The sequence below is a fragment of the Notolepis coatsorum genome (assembly GCF_963971535.1).
Source record: "Notolepis coatsorum genome assembly, chromosome: 5".
Lineage (NCBI taxonomy): Eukaryota > Metazoa > Chordata > Actinopteri > Aulopiformes > Paralepididae > Notolepis > Notolepis coatsorum.
In genome coordinates, this window is record NC_140169.1 from 112,644,931 (window position 1) to 112,665,464 (window position 20,534).

Consider the following 20,534-nt stretch of genomic DNA (forward strand, 5'->3'; position numbering starts at 1 on the left):
TGTACACTGTAAAGATATGACTGTCTGAGAGTTTAATCCCTTTTATTGTATTTTGTGTGATTGATACTCTGTGTACTGTAATGCTATTTGGAATAATTTTTATATGTAGGAATATTGGAATATATTTTTAAATGTATGCTACTATAATGTTATGTATGTATGTACTGTTTTGTTGTGTGTGGACCCCAGGAAGACTAGTTGTTGCTGCGGTGATGACTAATGGGGATCCGTAATAAAAGATAAAAAGATAAATAGAGTAACATAGGGCTGAACTTGAGTTGAACTTGAACTTGTGTACTCACGTGTTTCTGTAGTGGTTGCAATATTCCATTAAATAATTTTTTTTAATAATCTGGAAAACACAGCCAATCCATAGCCTGAAGTCTTGTGTAGTACAGGTCCAAATTTGATAAAGATCCGTTAAGAAATTAGTCTTCTAGAGAGATCCGGGTAAACCATGTGCCAAGAAAAAAGCTCTCCATTTCTCCATTTCCTCATCCAAGTCAATTCATTCGAAATTTGTTTCACTTCCTGTATTCGCCTGTCAATTTTCACCTACTGTAGATCCCTGGGCCCTCATTTATCAACGTTGCGTACGCACAGTAAGGCTGAGCCCGAACGTTCGAACGTTCGAACGTTCGTTCGTTACGCTGACATTCGGACTTTAATTAATAGGTTCGAACGTTCGGTGAAAAAAAATAAAGGATGCGCACGGGGTTGAGGTGATGTGAATGCGAGGCGCTCGACTCAAACAGTATGGTCTGCCGGGCTGCAGCGGGATACTATTTCTCAACCAGAGCTCTATTTTGATTGACAGGCGATTCTGCCAATTACGTCACACACCGCTTGCACCCGCCTCTGCTGTTACCACCAATCGGCAAGCGTTTATTCGTTTTTTACTTCAGGCAATGCCGCCATTGATCTGCTTGCGAGAAGCGTCAACAGACGTACCGTAGCTACCGGGGAACCGTAGTTAGCTCCCCGCCGAGGAAGTAATCGGTAACAAGGTTTCCGTAGGTGAACCTGCAGAAGGATCATTAATGAATACCAGCCTTTTTCGGCCACGGAGCGCGAGCTTCATGGCGGGAGGTGGTTGCGTTGGAAACAACAGCAGGCACACGCCTCGGCTCCTCAACAGACCAGTCCACCGTCTACCTCGGAACGGTGGTAGGGTGGACGGGCAGCAGGCGTGTTGGGAGCCCGTCCGACGGGTCTGTTGAGGAGCCGAGGCGTGCGCCTCTCCTCCCGGCTCCCCGTCGACCAAGAGTGAATACCTGTTATTGAACGTGTAACACTAACTATATAACGTTAATGCCACAAAACGAATGCCTTTGTTTATCTAGCCCCTTACGTGACTGCAAGGGCTATTGTTTATCATAAGTAGTAACTTTTGATGCAGTAGCTTGTTTATTTTCTTCTGAGTGCTTTGTTTAATTACATGTTTACATGAACAGCCACCACTGTAAAGAACATGTTTTTCACCAATAGACTATGCAATGCCGCCCTCCGTAGGATCTATAATAATAAATAAAAAAAAAATTGTTTTTATTAAAAAATTTAAAAAAACGAACGTTCGAACGTTCGTTCGATAAACCCTGGCGAACGTTCGAACCCTAAAAACAGGGTTCGGGCTCAGCCTTAACGCACAGATATGTGCTTAACCCGTGCGTACGATCATTTCTAAGCAAAGTGTGGGACTCAATGTGTGGGATCAATTTGAACTTGTGCTTGACTTTGTGCTTATATCTATGCACAGCTGTTTACAACGCGGAAATAAGCACTGACTGCGCTCCGCGTATAACTCAACTCGTTATTATTTTGCGCATAGATTGCAGAAATACGGGATCGTTTTGATTATATTTAAAAGGCTTTGCCATTGTTAAACGTAATAAGTGGAACCCCGAAGCTGTAAGCAGAATACAAGTCATATGAACACACACGAATCGTGGGCCACGATATAGTGTTCTTCCCCCTTCCTACTGTATAAGAAAGAATAAAAAACGCATTGCAACGAGAACAGAGGTTATTTGTTGAGTGTATGTGTATTACAAAACCCTTGCAATAAATGTGTCTTAAATGAATGAAAATACATGCTCTGGATACAGAGCATATATTGTGTGGGTGATATCATGACTTGTATTCTGCTTACAGAATTTCACTTATTTAGTTTTACAATGTCAAAGCCTAAATCAAAACGTTCCCGTATTTCTGCAATCTATGCGCAAAATAATAACGAGTTGAGTTCTAACAAAGAACGTATTACATGCTGGGTGGGCTGATAGAGTAAACTATAATATGAATATGATATGATATAAGGTATACTGGTCCGTCCGCGAGGATAGCGAGGAGTCGGATAGCCAATAAATGCCATTTGAGAATGAATGCAAAGCGACAGCCTATAGCCTATACATATTATTGAATGTTTTCATAAGCGTAAAGATACAACAGCTAGATTAATGATCAAGTTAGTTTATTGTGCAGGGTTCGCAGGGCTGTGTCATGTGCTATTATATATGCGCAAGGTACTGTTGCATAATGTAGGCTATGGGCTGGCTGCTATTATATGTAATTCATATAGGCTACCTAATACCGACAACAAAATAGATTGTATCATATGCCTCTACACACATCATATTATACCCGGTAGCCAATCCATATTCCAGCATGGTTATAATAATGACACACCAACGCGCCAAACAGTGGTTAACGAACGGTCTTTATTAGTATTTTGAGCTGTCCAGGCAGAATTGCAGCAATGGTCTTAGGGAGTCGTTGATATCTGACATCACCATGTACAAGTCCGCCAGCATTTTATTTATTATCCCATAACACGGGTTGTGTCTTCTTGGTTCGGCAGCGCCTCTGTGAACAATCTCTCGTGGAGTTTCTCAGAGTTCGCTTGGGTCAGTCCATTATTTCACATCCCATGGGGGTGTTTCATTACCATATATGGATAATCGGGGCGGTTCTGGTATGCAAATACGTAAAACCGTGCACGAGCTGCAGCGTAGGAACAAAGTGATATTTATCAAGACAGGTGTGCGTACGACCTGTGTACGCATGTGTGATAAATCCAGTTTTTTTTGTGCGTACACACATTCTAAATTATGTGCTTAACACTTTGAGTGCCACGCCGGGTTTTCCTTTTTACCCCCTGAATGCCACCATCGGCGCCAATGTTAACCTTAATATCGCCTAATCTATGTTTTAAATTATGTGTCTAATCTGCCCATCGCATTATCAAAGACTATTTTCCAGTCAGTGCTGTCGAGGCAGATTGGTTTTTTATCGCGTCATTTCCGTTTTAGAGCATTGTGACGTACCTGGGTACGTGGGTTGGTCATTACCATTATTACTGTATTTATGACACCTTCTGAACATCAGGTTAGTATATTTAATGTGTTGTGTTTGTATGTGATGTGTGTGTGTGTGTGAACATGAGAGCTAATGCTGTCTCTTTTCTCTCCCTGTCAGGTGCTGCCCGTCCCTACACTGAAGAGTGCTGATTGCCTAATGAATGACAGCTGATGGCAATCACCTCGAGAGGGATGGGTAGCCAAATGCCTGACAGCACACACACGTCTGGGCGCCTCATTCTGTCAATTGCCAGTGACCAGAGTAGAGTGAGGTTGCCATTGTTTGCCACTGTGGTGGAATTGATACTGTGCTTATCTACTGCTTCGGGTGGACTAAAGTACTGGTATATGTATATAGATATTGTTGGCCTCTGCGCCACTCCTCCATTGGAGTAAGTATTCTCTTGTTGGCTTTAGGCCTAATCCCACTGAGTGTGGAATTGTACCTTTGGTACCTTTGCTGGGGTTTTTCCCAGTACCAACCTCTGGCTGGTTGGTGAGTGTCTGTGGGCGCTTATCTAGTTTACTTTGTATTATACTTACCTTGTGTGTTCTCCCTTTATCCCTTTCCCTGTTTGTTAATTGTTTGTGGGTTGTTTTTTCCCTTTGTTGCCTATTTAAATATCAGTGGAGGTTTAAATCCCTACCCGGCATAATAAATATAAGTTACTATTTTTGGAACAACGTCTTGTGTTTATTATTACCTACCTGCCCGGGACTGTTTTGAAAGCATTTACTGAGAGAGGCTGCTTTTGCTCATGTGTAGCCAGCTCCAGTTATTATTCTGTGTGGTCCTTAGACCTTTGTACATGACATGGGGGCTCGTTAGTTTGCACAATTGTATAGTTCCTTGTTGTTATGTGACATGTGGACTTGTCGATTGGAGCGTGTCAGGTAGGTTGCGTTTTTTTCATTTGGTAAGTTATATTATTATATATCCATTTTTCCGTGCTGCACACTTGACTGTTGTAAACCATTGTTGTAAGTTATGCTCTTAACCATTCTATTTTTTTCCACATAGGTAAAGGGTGGATCACCTGCTTGGTTATGGGGGGTGGCACGCGTCGTCTATTCCGGTGGAGCGCGCAATGAAATCGGTAAGCGACTGAAGATATGTGTAGTCCTCATTCCGCTAGGGAAGTAGTTTTGACGGGGTAGTTAGTGTTACCCAGTGTGATCCTAGTTAGGTGGTTAGAGCCGACATTTATTGTTTTCATGAATGTTAGATGTGGATATTAAATCGAATTGGTCAGGTTGTCATACTGCATAATGTGGCTGTTGAGTGTTGCACAGGGACATTATTGAGTACTATAGGTGAGTGGCTATTTTGTGGGGCTTATTGAAGTCTGATTTGTTGTAGTATTGTGGGTAGTATTGTGTGTTGCTACGGCAGTATACTTTCTTTCATAAACTGTATTCAGAGTGCAGAGTGCAGAGTGCAGAGTACAGAGTGCAGAGTGCAGAGTACAGAGTACAGAGTGCAGAGTGCAGAGTACAGAGTGCAGAGTACAGAGTACAGAGTGCAGAGTGCAGAGTATAGATTTTTCATGAGTAGAGCTATGGAGGTTTGTGATCAGGATGTTGGTGTGTCGGATCCTGAGAGTTTTGACTCTGCACTAGGTTCAGACCATGGTTCTACTACTTCTGCTGGTGAGTTGAGCGCACTGAGCGCTGAGCTGCGTTTAGCCTGTCTAAAGGAGAGGGCGGCTTTGCGCAGGGAGGATAGAGAAGAGAGAAAGGAGGAGAGAGACTGGGCAGAGAGGGAAAGAGACAGAGAAGAGAGGAAGGAGGTGAGAGACAAGGAGGAGAGAGACGGGGAGAGAGACAGCCTGGAGAGAAAGGAGGAGAGAGACAGGCTGGAGAGAAAGGAGGACAGAGAGAGAGACAGGCTGGAGAGGAAGGAGGTGGCTGATAGGGAATTTCAATTGGCGATGAGGAAACTGGAGTGGGAATGTGGTGACGCTAAACGCAGCACCATTTCCTCTCCAGTACTTTCCGACCCCCAGGCACCCTTTGATATTAGCCAGCATATATCCTTGGTTCCCCCCTTTCAGGAGTCTGAGGTGGAATCATTTTTCTCTGCTTTTGAGCAGATGGCGTGGGCTTTGCATTGGCCAAAGGACCAGTGGGCGACTTTATTGAAATACAGACTCACTGGTAGGGCTCAGGTGGCGTGCGGGTCATTATCGAATGAAGACTGCGTGGTGTATGAGAAAGTGAAAAGTGCTTTCTTGCGCGTGTACGAAGAGGTACCAGAAGCATACAGGCAGCATTTTCGCAACCGCCGTAAGTCTCCTTCCCAAACCCATGTTGAGTTCTCCCGGGAGGAGAGACTTAATTTTGATCGGTGGTGTTCTGCGTGTGAGGTAAAGGACTTTGCATCATTGAGTGAATTGGTACTTGTGGAGCAGTTCAAGACCACCCTGCCGGTCGAAGCTGTGCTCTATTTACATGGGCAGGGGGTGTCAACACTCCGACAGGCTGCGATTTCGGCAGATGAGTTTGAATGGTCACGCAAACGTGTTTCTGTACGTCCTAATGTATGTGGTGAAGGTGGCTCATTCACTCCTCGTGAGTCAGCGTTCCAGCCACGCTCACCGCCGTCTAAGAGACCGGTGGTGTGTAATTATTGTAAAAAAACGGGCCATGTGGTAAAAAGACGTGATACGCTGAGGAAGCGACAGGAGAAAAGAGGGTCAGCCCAGAAACCAAAAGGTGTGGGGGTTGATTTTATCATGGGGAACGATATCGCTGGGGAGAGTGTGATCCCTGTAGTGGAGGTTGAAGACGCTCCGTTGACTGACTTGTGTTGTGAGTTGATTAATAATCACCCCAATGATTCCTCCCTACCAAGCTGGTTGGCACGAGTGGCAGCGGCCAGGTATGCTGGTAGTAATGCGAGTCTAATTTGAATGACTCCATTTTGGATCCTGATCATGTTATTTTTACTGCCACCATTTTGGATCCTGACCATGTTATTTTTGTGACGCCATTTTGAAAGGAGATGGGCGCTGTGATGGTGCCAGGGCAATGTGCTGATTTTTGTTTCCCTGTGTGCTGTCCTGTTAAGCGCGATGAGATGATTTTTTGTGCTTTATTTGTTTTCCCAGGAAGTTTCCAGTTTGTTGTCTCCTGTTGACAGGACGGTATCGGCGGAGCGGCCTGTCAAAGTAGAGGTTGTTGTTGTTTCTGTTTTCCCTGGTGTGTGGTACTGATCGGATGTTGGGTAATAAGTAATAATGTTTTGCTAACCCTACAGGTTCGCTCTTATGGGGGGAGGTGTGACGTACCTGGGTACGTGGGTTGGTCATTACCATTATTACTGTATTTATGACACCTTCTGAACATCAGGTTAGTATATTTAATGTGTTGTGTTTGTATGTGATGTGTGTGTGAACATGAGAGCTAATGCTGTCTCTTTTCTCTCCCTGTCAGGTGCTGCCCGTCCCTACACTGAAGAGTGCTGATTGCCTAATGAATGACAGCTGATGGCAATCACCTCGAGAGGGATGGGTAGCCAAATACCTGACAGCACACACACGTCTGGGCGCCTCATTCTGTCAATTGCCAGTGACCAGAGTAGAGTGAGGTTGCCATTGTTTGCCACTGTGGTGGAATTGATACTGTGCTTATCTACTGCTTCGGGTGGACTAAAGTACATATGTATATAGATATTGTTGGCCTCTGCGCCACTCCTCCATTGGAGTAAGTATTCTCTTGTTGGCTTTAGGCCTAATCCCAGTGTGGAATTGTACCTTTGGTACCTTTGCTGGGGTTTTTCCCAGTACCAACCTCTGGCTGGTTGGTGAGTGTCTGTGGGCGCTTATCTAGTTTACTTTGTATTATACTTACCTTGTGTGTTCTCCCTTTATCCCTTTCCCTGTTTGTTAATTGTTTGTGGGTTGTTTTTTCCCTTTGTTGCCTATTTAAATATCAGTGGAGGTTTAAATCCCTACCCGGCATAATAAATATAAGTTACTATTTTTGGAACAACGTCTTGTGTTTATTATTACCTACCTGCCCGGGACTGTTTTGAAAGCATTTACTGAGAGAGGCTGCTTTTGCTCATGTGTAGCCAGCTCCGGTTATTATTCTGTGTTGTCCTTAGACCTTTGTACATGACAGCATTTAGAAAAGCACCCGTTTTGAGATAAAAAACAGCCCATTCTGGACCATTCTATGAAAATCGTCTTTTACTGGAATATTCCACAACGTTGATATTCGTCTGCCTTTTTATGAATCGTTTTCAAATAAACGCTAGATGATCAATATTATACGCGCACGCAAGCACATTCGGGCCGCGCACGGATAATCGCTGCGTTGATTTCCTCTTGGACTTTTACAGTGAAACCGAAAGAGCCCATTTCACAAAACAGCTTATAACTTCATCAAAATTAGTCTGATTATCCTAACACTGATAACATAGAGTCCTTACCTGACATCAGATGGTATCCAACTGGTATATTCCAATTCCTGATCACCATTCGAAAAAATCGATAAGTGTATAGATCCAACGCGATACAGTAGAACTCCATGATCAGCGGGGCTCAGAGGCTCCAGAATGAACTGTGGTAACCCCGGCTGGATCAGTGGACTGGAAAATGTGGAGTACCGGATTTTTTTCCCCATCCATTTTCATTGAGTCCATTCCAAAATCCCTTATGTCATCTGAAAGACGATAGGGGGCGCTTTTTTCCACATATGATCTCCGGCGGAGCTCGTGTATACTCTGGTAGGCTCGCGTGATGCAATATGATTTCAGATCGCTTAAAAACAAAAAAAAATTAAAATCAGAGAAATCTCGTGAGTGGCTTTCAACCACATAAAAATAAACCCGAGATATCTCGTGTGTGGCAGTTAAAGTGTTAAGAACAAAGATAGAACACTTTCTAAGAATTGTTGATAAATGAGGGCCCTGGTTCGCACACCCCCACCTGGGATATCATTAGAAAGCTACTGTGAGGATTGGCCCATTCCCGCCACACGCTTCAAGGTACTGTGAGGAGGATTGGCTCATTGCCGCCACACGCTTCTAGGTCAATTACCAATTGCCGTCACGCACCTGTTGTTTGTTTGTAATCAGCGCTCCAGAGCCGTTCATATACTCGGGTCTTTCTGTCAATCGTTGTCGGGTCGTTTTGGATTACCACTGCTACTGCCTGTTCCCCCCGTTGTTGTGCCTCGTCTGTTTATCTTCAGGACGTCTATGGAAGTCGCCGCTGTTGTGTTTCTCTATCATCCGTTGGAGCTGTGCCTCGTTGCCCGCTTTGCGCATTTGCGCTTTGGTGAGTTTTTGGAACAAACCTTTTGGATTCTCTGTTTTCGGTGTGTTTGGATAACACTGAAGATTTGCCGTTTTTGTTTTGTACTGGACTCAGCTAAACTTGTGTGTTGGTAACACTGAAGATAAGTCACGTGTGATTGTTCTGGGCTCAGCTAAACTTGTGTGTTGGTAACACTGAAGATTAAGTCACAAGTGATTATACTGGACTCAGCGAAGGAGGACTGGACTGCCTCTGTATTCCGTTGGCTTGTTTATTGACCACTCTCTCTCTCTCCGTTCCTCCCCGAGTTGGATCCTGGAGTAGCTGCAGAGCCGCAGAGGCAGTGGCGCTACGCCGCTTCACCATCTCAATACCGGGACGATCTGCAGAGCCGCAGACAACTCTGCCAAGAACATTCTCCCCTTTGTTGTTCTTATTGTTATTTCGCTCATTCCTGTTTCAGAAATAAATATACGCCCTAGTCTTTGGCTAACTCTGAACTACCTGTCTGTGCCGTGCTGTTGGGGTCGGTTTCAAACCATAACAGCTACACTCAACGCTGACCAATAATTTTCACAATCAGCGGATGATTGACAGTTCTGGAGTCTCGGGAGTCCGGGGTGGTAATCTGACGTGCAAGCGTAAAAAGTTGCATGCCTGACATATCGGCATGTAACTCGAGAACTGAGGCACGAACTTTGTCGAGTAAGGTGGCAATCGAATGGCAACAAATAGAGCTTTAATTCGGTAATTTATATGTTCTGCGAAAAATGCAGCCCGAGCCTTCAGACGCGCGCAAAGTGCCGTGAAAAACAATGAAACCCGGACATTTTCATGAATTTATAAACCCCGGACGCCCCGGACAGGGCGTGAAAAGAGGACATGTCCGGGAAAAATAGGACGTTTGTTCACCCTAGTATAAACAAAAAGGGAGATGAATCTCCGCCTCAAAAACACGTTATATATATAATTAATATATACAGTACATTGTATCCATACAATATCTATCGGTATATTGTATCCACATATAACCAGAGTGACTGCTGAGATTCAAGAAATTCAAACAATGTTTGACCTCAGCAGGGACTTGGACCAGAACAGCCCACACAAAAGTTTGGATGTGGTGAGAACTGGAACAGGTATGGTTCTGGAATTGGGTTGAGTTTAAAGCTGCAATAACTATTTTCTGACAGTAGTTTTCACATTTTCAAAACATATTACTGTATGATCACCGGCCATGTTGAGTCATGGTGTCCAACTCAAATAACACTGTGCCACCAGCGGCCAGTCTGTTGTTATATAATATTCTATAATTTATTTTCTTTGTTGAGAAAACTCTCAATTAAACCTATGCATTTAAAAATTATCTCTTATGTAATCAGTATTGTGCTGTCTGAACAGTAGTGTGTTTGTAGAGTATTTACCTATTGCACAACCAGGAAATGTATTGTAGTAGAAACTGTGTAATCCATGCACAAAAACACAAGCTTTCTTTTGGGAAAATGAGAGTTTGTTGATAGTGGTGACTCTCTGCTACGCCGCTTCACCATCTCAATACCGGGACGATCTGCAGAGCCGCAGACAACTCTGCCAAGAACATTCTCCCCTTTGTTGTTCTTATTGTTATTTCGCTCATTCCTGTTTCAGAAATAAATATACGCCCTAGTCTTTGGCTAACTCTGAACTACCTGTCTGTGCCGTGCTGTTGGGGTCGGTTTCAAACCATAACAGCTACACTCAACGCTGACCAATAATTTTCACAATCAGCGGATGATTGACAGTTCTGGAGTCTCTTATTATCTTATGTTGATAATGAGTTATAAATAATGTAGAACTAATCTGTAAATGTTATACAAATATAGTTATAAATGATTTAATAATAATTTATGAATGTATATAAATGGTTTGTTCATGATTAGTTCATTATCCACTAATGCGTTATAAATACTTTGTAAATGGTATACAAATATAGTTATAAATGATTTAATAATCATTTATGAATGTATATAAATGGTTTGTTCATGATTAGTTCATTATCTACAAATACCTTATAAATGTATTATAACAGGGTGTTATTATAAAGTGCTACTGAAAAAGCAAAGCTAGCTATTTAAGGATATTTTAAGAGGAAAGAACATAGCGGGATGACTGCTGAACAAGCTCTCTGTTGATGCTCAGCGTCGTGTCACTGCTCTACTGAGTTAGAGCCTTAGGCTGAAAACCAAACAGAGACAGAGACAAAGCCCTGACTGAGGCCTTCACAGCCAGAGCCACTGTGGCCTACGAAGCCAGCATCACAGCCCAAGCCCCCGAAACCACTGGAGCATCCCAGTATGAGTGGGAACAGTTGAGGACCATAACAACCTGCCAGAGGCTGGGAAATAGTATTATTATTTATTTTACTTTCATCTTTTTTTTTAATCAGCTTAAATATGTTGGTGCCTCTGGGAGTCTGTGGAAGACCTTTGTTGCACGTGCATTGGTTTGAAAAGAGAGTGTGCTCTATTTCTGCTGAGCAGGTAAACTCACACATTTCTCTGAAGTTGCCTACTGCGATATGCGATGTGTTGATTTGATTGATGAATGTTTACAGCAAATTTGACGACTAACGTGCCAGTAGACGCGCTCTTTTGACCATTTCAAGTTTGGCCTGATGGTGGCGCTAGAGTATAGGTCACAGGGTCATCAAAAATCAACAAGTTTCTTTCTCTAGGGGTCATGAAGATCAGGAGATACACTCACTTGAAAGGGGAATGTTTTGGCTCGATTGTGATGCTTGAGGAAATGCCATGGAGTTACCAAAATCAAGCATGCCCAGCGATGTGCCATTTTATGGCAATTCTGGAATGATTTGTGGAGATATGGTGAGAACACACATATAGGGATGAAAACATAACCTTGCACTAGGGACTATAACCTCGATCTTACCACTTTACCTATTGCTTGGTTGGAATCTTGTGTAAAGAGAGTGAGAGGGGTCATGGAGGATGTGCTTGTGCTGGGCTTTGTCCGTGATTAGATCCACGCACAGCTGATGCGCTGACATCAGATCACATCCAGTCACTTCTCACATCTCAATCACGCGTTATAACTCAGATGTATCTTGGGCACGCATTATTTCCAAAAACACAGATGTGTGATAAATGTAGGTTACAATGTGTGAAGAGACATTGACGTCCCTTCTTCTCACTCTTCTTTACCTAATTACTCAGTCTGACGTCGTCCTCTCTCTCTCTGCCTTTCCACCTTCACTAGTCCTCTTTTGGCCCATCCCAGAGGGGGATGGACATTCACTAGTCCTTCTGGCCCGTCCCAGAAGGGAAGGGCGTGAAGGTGAGTCCGGCGATTAGTGTCCGGCTGATGGACTGTCGCCTTCCAGAGTCGACCTCTGGAGTGTCCTGATGGACTGTGGCCACATCGGGCAGCAGGGGTCAAACCTGAGGCGCTGGTGCTGCTCTGGTGAGAGCTGGATGAATGGACTGCATTTATATGGCGCTTTTTATCCAAAGCGCTTTACAACTTATGCCTCACATTTACAACTTATGCCTCACATGTGTAAATTCACCCATTCACACATTCACACACCTTGCAACACTTTTCACCGGCACATCCGGGTACTTCGGCACTTACATTGTTTGAAATGTTTGTTTTGTTAGTGCATCAGCTTGTAATTACTAAGTTTAGCTAAACCTAAGGGCCCTCTTGAGGACGATTTGCCCACTGGCACTTTGGCGACCACTAGTGGCTCTGGTGTGCATATTTTGTAATACAATATCGAATTAAAGCCCCATTTGTTGCCCTTTCAGGTGACAAAATCCGTTCAGCGGTTCTCGAGTTACATGCCGATATTTGAGGCTTGCGCAAAGTACACGGTATTGCGCAAATACTACTCCAGACTCTTGGGGCTCTAGTTCCGTCAATCATTTGGCGATCTCGAAATGATTGGACAGGGTTGTAGCCAATGAGTGTGGCTTTCCAATGATCCCCCAAGTTACGAGTGAAAACAGGAAGAGAAAAACCGCAGAATGAATTGATGTCTATGAGAAAACAGCTTTTCTTTTGTACACAGTTTACCAAAATCACTCCTAATCATTCATTTCTGAACGGATCTTTATAAAATTTGGACATGTACTACATAAGACTTCAGGCTATAGATCTCTGGAGCCATTTAAGCCATACGAATTTCTGGGGAAATACTACTTCTGGACTACTAACTACTACAGAAAAACTTGAGTAACAAGTTTTTCTACAACTCAAGTTCAGACCTATGTTACTCTATTTCATTACCACTAAAGGTGAGTTTTCCTTATTGTATCAGAAACTTCAGAATGTCATCTTTTCAACGAGACCAGGCTCATGCATGTGCTATAAGGATAAAGTATAGTATTTTGGTTTGCAAAAAAAGTATGCGGTCCTCAAAAACTAAATTAACTAAAATGGCCAATTTTGGGGGCGCCTGTTAAGAGGTTTTTAAACCCAGGCTACAAGATCGACAGGTGTCATTACTTCAACTTCAAACAACTGCTAAGTTCTACAGCAAAGCTATCCATTCAGGGTGAGTACAAATTGTATTGCTCTCAACGTCCACTGTGTGCGCAGGATCTTGTTGACTGGTTGTGCATTTCTTTGATATCGATTGTGTAATTATGTGACGCCTGGTTTGATATTTGGCTGCATGTGCACGTGCTTATGCAATATTGTAGCCAGAGTTGATATTTGTGGGTCATTGTACATCTCTCTGGTTTATTGCATCAAATATGGAATGTTCGGTTTATATATATTATTTTCTATAATCTCTTTTTATTGGTAACATCAAATTACAACAAGTTTCGGCATGAGGGTCAGTGGTGGCACGGTGGTGTAGTGGTTAACACTGTCGCCTGAAAGCTAGAAGGTCCAGGGTTCGATTCCTGCTTCGGGACCAGGTATCCACGTTGCCAGGTACCCAGGTGGGGTATCTCCTGGGCCATTCTGTGTGGAGTTTGCATGTTCTCCCCGTGCTCGCAAGGGTTTCCCCTCCCGATAAGATAAACCCAATGGAAAAACATGCACAACAGTTCACTAACGCTGTCACGTTCCCTGATGAAGACGGACAGGAGCACTTGGATTGGTCCCCGGGGCGCAGCCCCACGCCCGGCTGCCCTTGGGGGGAAGGACAACGGGATGGGTCAAGTGCAGAGAGACATTTCATCGGCGACCCATCTCACATGTGTGTGTTAAACTGCATGACAAATAAATACTTCTTCTTCTTCTTAATTATAAAATTAAAATGATCTAAATAAAAAAAAAATATCTGCAACAAGTTGTCCATGGATGAACTATTCCCATTTTTTTCTTTTTTTCTTTGCTATCCCTTATAAAGTTGACGTGTTATTAGTTTGTTTGAAATAAAGCATCCACCCCCACAAGAAATATTGAGGCTTGGTAGAGGGTCGGAGGGAGTGAGCGGGACTGAAATGATTTTTTATTTAAATTTTTTCAAACAAGAAACAACACAACACAATAATGACAATAATACATAACAGACATCCAAGAACATAAACTAACACAACAATGATTAGACAATACATTAGACATATTATATATTGGATACACAACCAGTCAAAATAAGTTGTCACAAAGTAAAAGGATAATCAAATAAAATATTTACTATATTAAAAAAAAGGCTTACCGAGCCCCCTCCACCTCCAGGCCCGACAACCGCAAGCCACAACCCCGGAGGACCCACAGCCCGGCCCCCCCGCGAGCCAAAGCACCACGCCTCTTTAGTGCCTCGACCCGCAGAGACCCCGAACCGCGGCCCCCCCAGTCCGAGCCCACGATCACCAGACCCAGATCAGAAGGGGGTCAGAAAATATACATAGGATCAACATTGAATGAAAAATAATAAATAAAACAAAAATACAAAAAACACCATAACCACCAACATACATGAATATTTGCTCGTTCTGCCACCCCCCCCCCCCCCTCTCGCCCCAAGACCCCAACGTGAGACATCGATATAATACCTTATTCAGTACTCAATTTCCAGAGTCATATGCGTTCTTTTAGTTTTCCCACCACAGCCAACCAGACCGCGATATTGGCTTCATTAACACCTATGACACGTGCAGTGGAAATCTCCAAATAAATAACATCAAGATAGGTGAGAATCCATACCTTCGGACATAACTTATCTGGTTGTATCCAGCGTCAGGCAATCAGCTTTTTGGCAGCCGTCAGGCCAGCCAAGATGAGTCTCTTTACATGTACAGAGGCCGGCAATTGAGAAACATCATTTAACAATAAAACAGAAGGCAAGGCAGGTATGGTTAGAGAGAAAATCTCTGATAACTGAGTGGTACCATTTTCCCAGAAGATCTCAACAGGAGGGCACTCCCAGTACATATGCATATATGTTCCAATGGCACCGTCTGGACACAAGGTACATCGAGAGTCAGGCCTGAGACCCATTAGGTTCAATCGCCTGGGGGTCAAATAAGTCCTATGAACAACATTGAGATGAATCTGTTGGTGATCTGGGTTGCGTGATGATAGCCTAATATTTTCCCAGACTGCATCTGTAGTAAATTCCTACAGAATCCTACAATAATCTAAGGTTATTGTAGTACAGTACAATGAGATTGCTTATCTGGAAGGAGGAGAAAGGGATCATATTGATAGAATTGTTGGTCTCTTCATCTGACTTAAAGCAGATGAAGAATTAAACGTGTAGCCAGACAAACCATGAACTATAGTCCAATTCAACATTTATTTGAGCCAGAGGCCAAGGTGAATAAGAAGTTGCCTTTTGCATCCAAAAGATTATCAGAAAACATTAACAGGGCTGCCGTGTACAGAAATCACAATAAGGTTTGCATTCTCAAACCCCAATATGTACCGAAACAGTCACTCGTTAACATAATTTGAACATACATTGACAATACTGTAAGCCCTTTTTGTATGTAAGTAAGCCTGGTTTCTAAGCTAAGTTTACATTACATTCTAACCAAACAGGGTGTGTCCATTTCGGCTTACTTACAAACAACAGCACAGCAGCAGTCTCTCGATGGTGGGGAGCGGGGACGCAGATCGGGGTTGGGATCTCGGCTCCCGTCTAACACTTTGTCGCCCCTTATATCTTATAATTTCTAGCCAATAATAGCACATTTTACTAATATGGTCCTCCAATCCGGCTGGTTCTTCTGGAGGTTGGGTCTTGTCCCACGGGTGGGGGCTGGTGTGATGTCATCTGGTGGGGTGGTGTGAATAGCCCCCTCCTTTGGGCCATAGCTTCTCATGTTTGGACAGAGAGGGGGCCTGCCTATGGCCCCCGTCGTCATCGTCCTCCCGGGAACAGAAGGGCCTACCTATTACCATACAGTACTAACCAGAATTCTATAACAAGAGTGTAATCACCCTTCCTTTCATGTGACATTCTAAATGGTAGTATTCTTTGTAAGTTACCTACACCAACCTTTATTTACCAGATAATATAACAGTGTTAAATATACCAGGATTTAGATTGAGTCCCCATTTCATCTGTGGGGTGCAACTTATTTACATAGTCTTTGTTGTCTCCTGATTACATTAGCTTGAGGGGGCTTTACGACCTGTAACTGTTCTCAGTCTGCTTATGAGAGGGGGTTGGTGTAGAATGTCTGTTTTTCCTACATTATGACTCTCTAATTATTCACACCTATTAATTATTAATTATGAAATTCAACGTCAATACTACCACACATCCCAATCAAAATCTATATCCAACTCAGGGATATCCTTTCTCCAAATCGTATCTAAGGGTAGGTCTTTATATGAGGACGTAAGTAAGTGCCGATAAAAGTCAGAGACGAAGCCTCTCGATGTCTCTCTGTCATAAAAGAATTTGTGAAACCGGTGTCGCTCTAGTGGAGCATCCCACTCCATGAGCCTTCAGAGGTGCCCTCATTTGTAAATAAAAGAAAAAGGAGTTTCCGGGGGGATCAAATCTGTTGGATAGGTCCTGAAAAGACCGGATACCAGAGTCCCCCAGTGTATGAATGCCTTTCCCCTCCCATCTAGGTTATCTAATGGGTCGTTGTCCAATAAGGAGCAAATTGTTATTGAATAGTGGGGAATGCGTGTGCCATTTATGGCAGTTAGTGCGTGCTTTCAGGGTGTCACGCCAAATCTGGATCACATGTGTGATCAGAGGGCCAAATCGTAATTTGCATTGCTTAATTGAAATGTTGGTATACACGACATCTTGAAGTGGGGACACCATCTTCTCCTCCAATGGACGCCAGGACACAGCCGCTTAAGCGTCAAACCAAGTGATAAGAGGTCTCAAAGAGTAAGCTTGAAAATAATACTGGAAATGCCAAACCCCCGTCTAGTTTACTCCTCTGTGCAGTGGTTCTCTTTAAGAGTGGGCGTTTGTTATTCCAGACGAATTTATATGCAGCAGAGTGCAGTTTTTGCCAGTAACCAACAGGGGGAGACAACGGTAGCATGGAGCTGATCAAATTTATTCTGGGTAAAACATTCATCTTAATTATTGAGGCGCGGGCCTGTAATGAGTTCTTTAATTTGGACCACCTGTCAAAATCCTTCGTAATCCTGTCACCCAAGCTGGAGTAGTTATACTTTACTGTCTGGTTAACAGTTGGGAATATTTCAATCCCAAGGCATTTAAAGTGCTCTACCATGAGTATGTTTGCTGGAAGGATGGTTGCCTTCGCAGTCTCATTGAGTGGAAGGAAGGCTGATTTTGGCCAGTTGATCTTAAATCCAGATAGACTGCCAAAGTCATCTATTACTTGGAGAAGATAGGGGAGAGAGACGGCTGGGTTCTGCATAAATAGGAGTACATCATCCGCGTATAAGCTGATATGGTGATGTGTGCCCTTAACCCTTTATCTGCCAGGGATTATTCTGATCTTAATCCACTGTCTGCCAGTACTGTAAGTCTATGGAGATGTTCCCCTTCTTTGCAGGGCTATAACTTTTTAAATTGTATTGCTAAATTGACATTACTATGGCCCATTCAACGTCAAGTATCTATCGTTTAGGATGTAGCAACGTTCTACTTTTTCATTCACATATTCATACTAAAATACGGTCTAAATTATAAATTAGTTTTTATCGTTTTCTGCAGCATTCTGCAGAACGCGAGTTATAGCTATGAATACATATATTACATCATCAAATGTAGTTTGATACCGATTGACGTCAGATAAAAAATTTCAATTGTACAAGGTCCTAAACGTCATGCCTCATCATCTGCTGGTGACCGGAGGGGGGGTTTATAAGTCTGTGGCCGACGTTAAATCATTCATGTAGTATGGGCGATACATAGATCACAGCAGTTTATATGGATCATATTAATCAAACACGCTGAAACTTACCGCAGCTTCCTCTGACCGTTGGGTGGTCAGCGTGGAGCAGAAAGTTTGCGATTATGGGATGTTGATATATGCGATCCATGTCCAGGTTGTATAATGCTATATACGTCCAAATCATGTTGTTTATCGAGTTATTGGCAACGGATCGCTATCCAGTGTGTCGAGCTGGAGTCCCGCTAGCGAGTGGCCGGACGAAATATGGGTGAGCACCACTTCCGGCGCGTCACTTCCGGTTTTGGCGATTTGCCGATCGGCCACCAGATGGCGGTCTTGAACCGTTGGAGAGTTGAGAGGAGATCAACAGCAAGTCTCAAGTCTCCGTGGGTGAAATATGATTGCCATCACAGATTTTTTAAATATTGATCTCAAAGACGCTTTACGCAGATTACGCATGGCGAGCAATGACGTGGTAACACGTTCTTGGCGAGAAAAGGGTTAATTGACACAGGGGATATAACCCGGGATTGCCTTATGTACTGAGCTAGAGGTTCGAGTGATAGAGCAAAGAGTCCTGGGCTAAGAGGACAACCCTGTCTAGAAGAGCGCGGAACAGCGAATAGTGGTGAGCAAAGCTTCCCTGTCAAGATCATGGCAGAGGCACCTGTGTAGAGGACTTTGATCATGTGAATGAAACCCCCGCCCAATCCCATCCTTCCTAGTACTGCCCATAAATACGACCACTCCAGTCTGTCAAAGGCCTTCATCGTGTCTAAGGACCAGTGATGCCGGTAACGCGTTACTAAGTAACGCGTTATTGTAATCTGATTACTTTCCCCCGAAAATAGTAATCTAACGCGTTAATCTTTAAAAGCCAGTAATCTGATTGCAGTTACTTGTCCAAGTGGCTGTGCATTACTATTTCGTTACTATCTCATCATAAATTCATAATGCATGCGGAATGCAGTATTTTATTTCGTTTTCGACAGTCAAAAATACATTTTTGAGCTGTTTTTCTTATTTGGGAGTGACGTGGTGTGGCAGTGAAAGGGTTACACAAGAATGTGTCCTCGCGGCGTGACTGGACTCTCTGTCTGTGAGTGACTCTGCTTTGGCCCAATCACATTCCCCATCCACAGTCTGCGAATCAGAGGCAGAGTAGGGCGGGTCTTCACAGCACGTCATGTGACATATGCGCCAATCGTCCACAGGGCTCCGTTGCATTCGTCTGAGAATTCCACCCCAAAACGCTTGTCTAAACGAAGTGAAACCGCAAGAAGACTAGAGAGACATTTATAAAAACAATTTAATAGTTACAGTTGATATAATTGAATAGTTCAGCCTGCATTTGTTAGATGTGAATGGATACACTGGTTTTGTAAAACCACTGGCTGGCTGCTCTAATGCTCTCCCACAGTTCTTCAGGTGGGAGAACACGAGTGACAGAGAGAGGGGAGAGAGACACACACACACACACACACACACACACACACACACACACACACACACACAAGCACAAGCACACGCACACACGCGCACACACATACACACAGAGAGGGAGAGAAGGGATTATATTATAATAATAATAATAATAATAATAATTATTATTATTATTATTATTATTATTATTATTATTATTATTATTATTATTATTATTATTATTATTATTATTATATTAGAGATGTAGGCTGTCTGGGTGGGGTTGGAGAGAAAGAGGCATGGGGTGAGAGAGAGAGAGAGAGAGAGAGAGAGAGGGGTGAGAGAGAGAGAGAGAGAGAGAGAGAGAGAGAGAGAGAGAGGGGTGAGAGAGAGAGAGAGAGAGAGAGAGAGAGAGAGAGAGAGAAAAGCTCTTATTTGCCAGATTTACAGTTAATTTACATGTTAAAGAGAGACTGCTTGTATGTTTATAGAGAGACATTTATAAAAACAATTTAATAGTTACAGTTGATATAATTGAATAGTTCAGCCTGCATTTGTTAGATGTGAATGGATACACTGGTTTTGTAAAACCACTGGCTGGCTGCTCTAATGCTGTGAGCATCATAGACTGTTGCTTTACCATACTTGATGGTACAGAAGCTGAAGCACTAGTTTAACAATTTACGTTATGTGCAGAGAAACAAGTTAAAAACAATTTATGCACAAAAAACTGTTGGGGGAACGACGACTTCGTAACCTAGTTACTTTCAAAGTAACTAAGTTACTCTGATAATCAAGTAATCAGTAAAGTAACTTGGATTACTTTTTAAAGGAGTAATCAGTAATCAGTAATCGGATTACTTTTACAAGTAATCTGTGGCATCACTGCTAAGGACATGACGGCCGTAGGGGTTGCAACATCCTTACTGGCATCAATCACGTGCAGTAACCGTCTGATATTATCCATGACCAGTCGGCCTCTTATAAAGCCAGTCTGATCGGGGTTAACCAGAAATGTCATATGCTTTTGAAGTCGGATGGCTAGCACCTTAGCATATAGCTTGAGATCCACAACGTCCGATCCCCACCCACCAGCTTCCCGCCCCCTAATACTGCCAATTGTATTAGTATGAACGACCAGCCAAGCTGGTAGCAACGCCGAGAGCTGGGCTCGAACCCAGCATCTCTTGCGTTGG